The sequence below is a fragment of the Neophocaena asiaeorientalis genome, unplaced genomic scaffold (assembly GCF_003031525.2).
Source record: "Neophocaena asiaeorientalis asiaeorientalis breed wild unplaced genomic scaffold, Neophocaena_asiaeorientalis_V1.1 scaffold217, whole genome shotgun sequence".
Lineage (NCBI taxonomy): Eukaryota > Metazoa > Chordata > Mammalia > Artiodactyla > Phocoenidae > Neophocaena > Neophocaena asiaeorientalis.
In genome coordinates, this window is record NW_020172293.1 from 5,057,513 (window position 1) to 5,067,232 (window position 9,720).

At 41.4% G+C, this 9,720-nt stretch overlaps 1 protein-coding gene across 8 annotated transcripts in view; it reads right to left on the reverse strand.

Annotated features, from left to right (window-relative positions):
• Positions 1-7,280, reverse strand: part of MLLT10 (MLLT10 histone lysine methyltransferase DOT1L cofactor) — a 243,475-nt gene extending 236,195 nt beyond the window's left edge. For all 8 annotated transcript variants that reach the window (XR_003005988.1, XR_003005987.1, XM_024765503.1 and 5 more), the window contains exons 1-2: positions 7,152-7,280; positions 5,353-5,432 (exon numbers count right to left, since the gene is read on the reverse strand). The gene's annotated coding sequence lies outside the window, so the exon portion shown is untranslated. The remainder of the gene's footprint in view (positions 1-5,352; positions 5,433-7,151) is intronic.
• Between the last annotated feature and the right edge of the window lie 2,440 nt (positions 7,281-9,720).

Here is a 9,720-nt window from a genome sequence, read left to right on the forward strand (position 1 = left end):
CCAATGCAGGAGACATGGGTTTGATCCCTAATCCAGGAAGATCCCACATGCCGTGGAGCAACTACACCCATGTGCCACAACTACTGAGGCCTGCATGCCTAGAGCCCGTGCTCTGTAACAAGAGAATCCACTGCAATGAGACGCCCACGTGACGCAATGAAGAGTAGCCCCCCGCGCAACTAGAGAAAGCCTATGCGCAGCAATGAAGACCCATCACAGCCAAAAATAAAATAAATTTACTTTTTAAAAATGTTAATTTAAAAAAGAACACATACACATTAAATACAAAAACAGTCATCAGAACTTCCCTGGTGGCACAGTGGTTAAGAATCCACCTGCCAATGCAGGGGACATGGGTTTGATCCCTGACCCAGGAAGATCCCACATGCCACAAAACAACTAAGCCCATGCGCCACAACTACTGATTCGGCGCTCTAGAGCCAGCGAGCCACAACTACAGAGCCCGCGCACCACAACTACTGAAGCCTGCGTGCCTAGAATCCACGCTCCCCAACAAGAGAAGCCCTCGCAATAAGAAGCCTGTGCATCACAACAAAGAGTAGCTCCTCTTGCCACAACTAGAGAAAACCCACGCACAGCAACAAAGACCCAATGCAGCCAAAAATAAATAAATAAATGTATTAAAGGGAAAAAAAAGTCATCAATGAGTGTTTTAACCTCTAACCTCGGGACTGACCTGGTGGTGCAGTGGTTAAGAATCCGTCAGCCAATGCAGGGGACAAGGGTTCGAGCCCTGGTCCAGGAAGATCCCACATGCCGCAGAGCAACTAAGCCCGTGCACCACAACTACTGAGCCTGTACACCACAACTACTGAAGCCTGCGTGCCTAGAATCCACGCTCCCCAACAAGAGAAGCCCTCGCAATAAGAAGCCTGTGCATCGCAACAAAGAGTAGCTCCTCTTGCCACAACTAGAGAAAACCCACGCACAGCAACAAAGACCCAATGCAGCCAAAAATAAATAAATAAATGTATTAAAGGGAAAAAAAAGTCATCAATGAGTGTTTTAACCTCTAACCTCGGGACTGACCTGGTGGTGCAGTGGTTAAGAATCCGTCAGCCAATGCAGGGGACAAGGGTTCGAGCCCTGGTCCAGGAAGATCCCACATGCCGCAGAGCAACTAAGCCCGTGCACCACAACTACTGAGCCTGTGCTCCAGAGCCCACGAGCCACAACTACTGCAGCCCGCATGCCTAGAGCCCGTGCTCCGCAACAAGAGAAGCCACCGCAATGAGAAGCCTGCGGACCACAAGGAAGAGTAGCCCCCACTCACCGCAACTAGGGGAAAGCCCACACTCAGCAACGAAGACCCAATGCAGACAAAAATAAAATAAATAAATTTATTTTTTAAAAAAAACTCTAAACACTGTGACAGCAGTTAGTAAACAATGAAGTCTAATGAAAATATTTCAATAAAAATTCTTGGGCTTCCCTGGTGGCACAGTGGTTGGGAATCCACCTGCCAATGCAGGGGACATGGGTTCGATCCCTGGTCCGGGAAGATCCCACATGCCATGGAGCAACGTGTGCCATATAATTTTAAGCCCGTGTGCCACAACTACTAAGCCTGTGCTCTAGAGCCCACGCGCCACAACTACTGAAGCCTGCGCACCCTAGAGCCCGTGCTCCGCAACAAGAGAAGCCACCCAATGAGAAGCCTTTGCACCACAACAAACAGTAGCCCCCCCTTGCTGCAACTAGAGAAAGCCTGCGCACAGAAACCAAGACCCAATGCAGCCAAAAATAAATTAATTTTTTTAAAAAATTCTTATTCACTTGAGGTGAATAAAGCAATTCAAGTGTTTTTTCTGAACAATGAATGCCTAACAAAGAGCTTCCCTTAAAAACCAACCAAACTTTCCCTCAATTCCCCATCTATTTTTATTTTCCTCTTTCCTTATTTTCAACATTCAATCTAACCCTGCAATCCTTACTCTTTTCAATGCCCTATCATGAGGGTTCTGCCCAAACCAGAGAAACACAATTGGTGTCTCAAGTACTTATCTTAGTCCTTCAGCATCCTTGGCAGCAATGTCACTATCAAAAACTCTTTCTTAAAAAAAATAATTGTGGACCTCCCTGGTGGCGCAGCAGCTAAGAATCCACCTGCCAATGCAGGCAACACAGGTTCGAGCCTTGGTCCGGGAAGATCCCACGTGCCACGGAGCAACTAAGCCCGTGTACAACTACTGAGCCTGCGCTCTGCAGCCTGCGCGCCATGACTACTGAAGCCTGCGCACCTGGAGCCCGTGCTCCGCAACAAGAAAAGCCACCAGAATGAGAAGTCCGCACACCACAACAAAGAGTAGCCCCTGCTCGCCACAACTAGAGAAAGCCCGCACGCAGCAACGAAGACCCAACACAGTCAAAAATAAATTAATTTTTAAAACAAATTAAAAATAAAATGGGGGTCTTCCCTGGTGTCACAGTGGTTGAGAGGCCGCCTGCCGATGCGGAGGACGCGGGTTCGTGCCCCGGTCCAGGAAGATCCCACATGCCGCGGAGCGGCTGGGCCCAAGAGCCATGGCCGCTGAGCCTGCGCGTCCGGAGCCTGTGCTCCGCAACGGGAGAGGCCACAACAGTGAGAGGCCCACGTACCGCAAAAAAATAAAAATAAAAATAAAATAAAAAATAAAATGGGTATAGAATGTTAATATTAAAAAAAAAAAAAAACTGTCTTTGTTGCTACTGGACCCTGCAGGTTCTCTTTCCTGACAGTTCATTATCCATCCCTGGAAACTCGTTCTTACTCTCCCAAATGTGAACATTCACCGTTGTTCTGTCTTCACTCTTCTTTTCTCTAACAAAAAATGTCACTTGTTTCCCAATCTTCCTTCTATGCAGCTCCAACTCTAACTTGTCCTCATTACTTTAACCCTAAATTTCCAATGAAAAATCCTAGCGGCATCAAAACCAACATGCCCAAAACAACTTTCCTTACTCTTCAAATTTGCTCTCCTTCCTTTGTTACTGTTAATGGTATCACCATTCCAGAGTGCTCAACCTTGACATCTCAGAATCATCTCTGATTATTCCCTTTCCTTCACCCCACATCCATTTCTGTCATTTCCTCCTTCAAAATGCCCCCTCTCTTTCTTTCTACTCCCTCCCTTTCTACTCTCACATTTTTATAGTAACAGCATCCTAAGACTTTCAGTTTCTAACCTCCCCTTTCAAAGCCATTCTATATACAACCAAACTTCTTGTCTAAAAATACTTTTATTTGTTCTGGATTTTTACTCCTCAGTATCTGTCAAGGTACCACCAGTTTATAATTCCCCCTCTTCTGAAAAGTGAGCTATCCCAACCCCACAGAGATCTCCCTGTGTCTGAGCAACTCAACCCTATTGTCTAGCCATGGCTAGCTAACTGGTCCAGAACTAGACAAGCCAAGACAGTTTTTTTCCCCCAAAAGGAACATGAGATTCACACTGCAATTTAGCCTCTTGAGACAGGAGACAGAAAATATTAAGAGCTGAAGTATGGCCATCTTTCACCACAGGAGGCAATATACAACACCTTGGTTGAGAGCTTCATCACAGCCCAGACTCCAACTAGATATGTATTTCTCTTAAAAGTACGATATCTTTATCTATGAAATGAAAGTAACAGAATATCTACCTCATATATTTTATAGGTAAAGAAAATAATTGGTATAGAACATTCAGCACAGTATCTGACAAATGGTAAACAATCAAAAAAGTTAACTATTGATTTATGGAGTAAGTAGCAGAGAAAATCTGCAGAAAAGAATGAAGCAGACACACAGAGAAAAGCAGAAATAATATTAAAACTAATTCCATTCCCGTTCTAATTCATGGGTACATTTTCAGGTTAGGTTTCTTGGCTACTATATCCTTATAACAAAATGCCCTTTCTTTACTTATTTAAGCTTGGAATGAGTTTTTGTTTTTTACAAACAATCCTACCTTGTATAACTGTACACTACAGGAATTTAGAAGACTCTGTGCCTCTTCTTTCATTAACGACCCCCACCATCCTACCAAATAAAGCTAAAATAAAATGGGTCCTCCAATATACCTTTATATACCTTTTAAAATAAATACTTTATTCACCTAAATATCCTGACCATGACCTCAGAGAGGAAAAAGAAATAGAAACAGGCAACAAGTGGCATTTGAGGCAAATAATGCTGCCATTTTACCACTCCCCATTCACCTCTTTATCCTCCCTCTCTTGATACCCACTTTCCTATTTTCTAATCTTTCTCTGGCCATGTATCTACTGTGACATCCTCTGGAAGAGCCTCACCTTACTGTCAGTGTTTACTAACAAATTAAAGCATAACTTCCTTTGCTTGGTGACCCATCAACCCCAAACCATAACATGCTACAAAGAGGAAAAAAGAGTAAACCTATACATACTTTAAGTCCTAAAACTTTCATTATTAATTTCATCCTCCACTTGCCAGTTCCCATTTCTGTTAACGCTAGAATAGCTGAAACTCTGGTACAGTGCATTCCCACAAAGAAAACACATCAACACAATATTGCTCTGAGTTTCACAATCCTATATAAGCTACTCAGCCATTATTTCTGATCAAAAATTGCCCAGACAAAAATAAAAGCTTCTGTTCATACTATCCATGTAGGTAAAGAAGTTGAAATATTTGTTTTCTACCTTCTGTTACATACTCTAGTCAACAACAAAAGGAAGAAACTATCACACTGCAAATGGTAATACTTTCATGTGATTAATGAAGATTAAATCTTTTTCTCCCTATTTCCAGAAGTTCAACTGGAAAAATGATTTTGGCCACAAAGAATAAACATTCCTCCCTCATTCTTACAGAAGGTTTACAGAAGTGTTCAGAAAGAAGGTTAGCCAGCCAAGTCAAAAAAAGGAAGATTTTTATGTTGCTTTGCCAAAGGGACTGAATGCCTGAAAATACTGAGCAAAGTTAAACTGTACATGTATAGATATAGTAAAAAGAAATATGAATCATTAAACACTTTTTTTAACTCAGTAAACAGAACCTAGCAAAATTATCTCAATATAACTTACTTATGTCCTACTGCCATTATATTCTAACTATGATTAGCCAATTTAACCCTCAAACCAGTAGGCATGGCTAAGAAAGCCCAAATACAACTTTATATTTTACCTGTTCTAAGTATCCATCAGTATATACTTATGTGATTCAATTTGTTTTTCAGATCTTATAAAACCAGTTTAAAACTCTAAGTCAATACTTGGCCCAAATTCAATATTTGAACAAAAGACTGAAAGCCCTTCAAACTGAAACATGAGTGTGTAGCATCCTAAGCTACTCACTGAAGTATTTTAATGTTTTTGATAAACAGTCCTTACCACTCTGGCTGCTCTCTCCTGAGATTCACATTTCCTGCAAAACCATGGTCCAGTGGGTACTTGAACAATGCCATAGCAAGCTGTTGGGAAATAAATGTTTTAAAGTAAGTTAAGATTTGAATAATTATGTAAAATCAAATACCCTTTCAAAGCCCTATAAAAGTAATTACCTCTGAAACTATTCACAGAAACCACCTGCTTTGTAAAGAACTTAAACATGATATATTTATGTTTATAATTTATCACCTAGTTAAAATTATGACATTTTTAACTAAATACTAGAAAAATAATTTTTCTATTTCAATTAAAAAGTATAAACATCACAAATTTTATTCTTATAACAGAAAAAATATTAGATAAAATTTAACACTTTTCTTTACATAGAATAACTCAAAGTAATTAATTCATTCCTATATCCTGAAGTTTAAATAGCAAGCATTTTAGATACATGAAAGTGAAAATTATTTCCAAATCACCTTTCAAAACAAACAAGACATTGCAGGAAAGAAAATGAAATGTAATGTTAAAAGTAAAATGCTTCTATTTAAATGAAATGTCCAGAATAGACATTTGTCTATCTGTCTATAGAGACAGAAGGTACATTACTGGTTGTCTAGGACTGGGGGAGTTAGGAAGAAATGGGGAATAACTGTTAACAGGTTCAAGGTTTCTTATTAGGGTGATGAAAATGTTCTAAAATTGACTGTGGTAACAAATCCAAAACTGTGAATATACTAAAAACCAGTGAATTGTACACTTTAAGTGGGTTAATTGTATGGTATGTGAGTTACATCTCAATAAACCCGTCAGAAAAAAAAAGTAAACTACATGTTTATTTCTAACATATAATGTTCCAACAAGTGATCTGTATATCACACATCCAAATCACAGTCTAGTTGCGTACAAAACTGTTTTTATATTAACATTTACCTAACTCAAAATTTAACATTTTCCAAAAACCTTAAAACACTAATATCCAACTGACATTCTCTTGAATGAGCTTGCTCAGAGGTAACTTGAAAATATATCAAATATCGGAAAGCACTTAAAGAATATAAAATCAACACAAATTTTTAAAACTCCAAAAGCTAAACTTCTAATCCCTTTTAAAATGTATCAGAGTAAAAATATTCTATCAGCCAAGAAATACAGCATCACAGCCCAAAAACTTGTATTTTAATTCAGAAATACTTCTAGAAAAGAAATTTTAACACTTAAACGAACACTTTCTAAATTGGGAGATGAGACTACTTAGCATCATTTATCATCCAATTCATAATACCTCTCTACAAGCGCCAATGAACACTATAACGGAAATACACTATACCAGTTCTGAGACCTTACAATCCATCAGTACCTAGTTTGAATACACATGCTTTTCACTCCTTAGAAGAGTAAGGTGTGCAACTCTGTCCTTCTTTAAAAGAACTGGGGATACATGCATGCTCAGGTTCGGTTACTCACTATCTCCTAAGTCCCCCTTCCCAGTTCTGAGATTCCGTTCTATAAAGAATACAGTTTAGTCCCTTACGCTCAGGCTTTCTCTCATTTGGTAGCGCCCGATACACTACTGAACCTCTGCCTCACTCAACGCCAGATTTAGAAACGGGAAGGGGGGGCGGGTTGGTGCACAACAAGGGGAGTACAAGAGCCACCAAAAAAAGTGACCTGTCTTTCGGCCCCCAAATTTTCAGCCTCAATTCCTTACCACATGAAATGGAAAAAGTCAGAACCTTCAAACGGCCAGAAAACTACCTTAACTAGTGTCCTCGGCTTTTCTGTATATCCCCAAAACTCACCTAATGGAAACACCCAAACACAAACTAAGATGCTCCCCGAGTCACTGGCGGCGCCACCACCTCCTCTTCTGTCCAGTCACTGAAGCTGAGGAAGGGGCCCGATGAGGCCACTCAACAGCCTCATCCACCACCCCGAGCAGCTCAGCCCAGCCGCGCCCGCGGCGGCGCGACTGCGGCGACGGCCTTCCGCCTCTTCTCCGCGGGAAGCTCCAGTCCGCAGGAGCGGCAGCAAGGTCTCGGCCAGAAAGCTTGGGGTGCGGCAGCCGGCGCCCTCCCCCCTCAAATCTAAAGCGGCAGGGCAGAACCCCGAGCTCCGTATCCGCCCCGGCGCCGCGCGCCGCGCTCCCGAGCCCGACTCCATGGTACAGGAAGTCTCCAGACACTGCGGCAGACGGCGCGGCGGGAGGGGGAGGGGGCTCCCCACTCCCCAACCCGAACCCACAGCCGCGGGGCCACGGCCGAGGGACGCGCGCCCGGGCCCCGACACCCCCTCGCCGCCGACCCCCGCCTCCGAGAGTCCGCAGACCCGCGGCTCCGGGCGCAGGCGGCGGCCGAATGACACTTAAGAGAGTGAACGCAGCATCACATGACAGTCCAGGCCACACACACTTTCTCCCACAAGCGCAGCCCACACCCCTTCCGCCCCGCCGCCGACCCTCCGAGTCAATCCCCAGGGAGGATTCCGAGGACCGGTAGGGAGGACGAGTTTTGTCTGAGTAGCTGGAGGGGACTCCCAGCGGGCATCTGAGAACCTACCTGCAGGCCTTTTCCTCAAGAACTGGCCCGTGGGTAACAAGGGTTGGGCAAGTCGGCCAACTTCCATGAAGGGTGCAATGAAGCATGGCTTCCTGCAGTTGGCCGCGCGAACTTCACTGTAGTGCCGAAGCCTTTCCACCCATTAAGTTCACATCCTGGACTCTACCCAAAGTTCACCCAGTGGAAGTGCCACCAAGTCGGCTGCCCGTTTACACACCACACTGGGCCCAGTGACAACTGAAAGTGCATCACAGACAGGGTCAAAAGCCTAGGTTGGGTCGTATTCGAAGAGGGAACACCTATGCTACCCGCAACTTGCTGTGTAGGAGTACAGATGGTTGTTAATCAGGAATTAGCAATATAATGTGAGGATCAGGAAATCGCAGTTTGAGGGAACCCAAGTTCTAGTCAGGCACCAAATGATCTCTAACACCATGTGACAGTGGAGTCCTTTCAATTGAGGATTTCTCTGATCTGGCTCTGTACTCCAAATTTACTCTTGAAAATTTGTCAATTTTTTATTAAGGCCACTTAAGTGGCAGAAAGATGGGAGCTCACTCACATACAAATAGAAAATGGATCAGGCCTATCTGAATAATTAGCTGGATATTGAGCAGTTCTGAGCTGTGAAATCCGCTGTTGCCCTACCCCCTATGTATCCTTTTTAGTCCAATATTGATTTTAGGCCAAAAAAGTTTAGCATGAAATAGGAATATAGATAGATTGTTTAAATGACAAGCATAGTTACAAGGCGAATTCATGACTTTGATAAATACCTTACAGGTACAAAATGACTGTTTATCAGGAATTAGCAATATAATGTGGGGATCTGGGAAATGCAGTTATATAAAATGCTAAAAGATGAAGGAACCCAGGTTCTCCTGTCAGTCACCAAAAGATAATGGTTTAAGTTCTAAAAGCATTCCAAGTGTTCTCATAAAGAAAAAAAAAAAATTGGTGGCATGGCTGCTTTTTCTATTGCAAATTAATTGCTAGAAATCTATTTAAGAATTATAATAGATATACTACAACGCAGGCATATATCAGCAAATATATTCAAACATTCTAAAAGCGAAGTGAGATGGCTACAGTAATGCAAATCTCGAAGTGTAAGATAGGGGAAAAATGTACACTAAAGAGACCAAAGAATGAGAATTTAGTTATATTAGTGCATTTTAAAAAGGTGACTACAAGATTACATACTTATAAAATGCAACTTCTTTTGGAGGGTATGGTAATAATAAATTTCCAAACATATAATAATGATGTTCTTAAAATACCACTAGTATTTTTAAAACTAAAACCGTGTTCAAACAAATCTATATTGTTTTGTGTATCTCTACTGTATATCTTATCTTTACCCCTTTACAAGGGATACCAGTTCAACATCCAATTCCTGATCAGGTTCACACTCTTAATAAAGAGTAATTTTTAGTTAAAATTAATGTGAAATTTCCCTTGCTAAACACTGCAGTTGAACCTTAATGAAATAAATTATTTTAAAATACATTCATTTTATTTTTAATGCATTGGAGCTTAGTTCTTGTGATGGAATTAATTTATATGTAAAGAAAGATGGGTACTTTACCCTATCCTGTAACACTTAATAGAAGAAATGTAGGTAAACGCTTACTGTTTCCAAAACAAAACAAAAAAGTTCATCATTTGTAATACATTTTTGAAATTTAGAAAAATAGAGAAAATACACTATTTCTTAAGAACAGGCCTATATATAAATAATAGTATCTGAAGAAGAAATTTTATTAAAGATGTACATCTAAATCTTGACAAAATAAAAGTCAAATTATTTAAA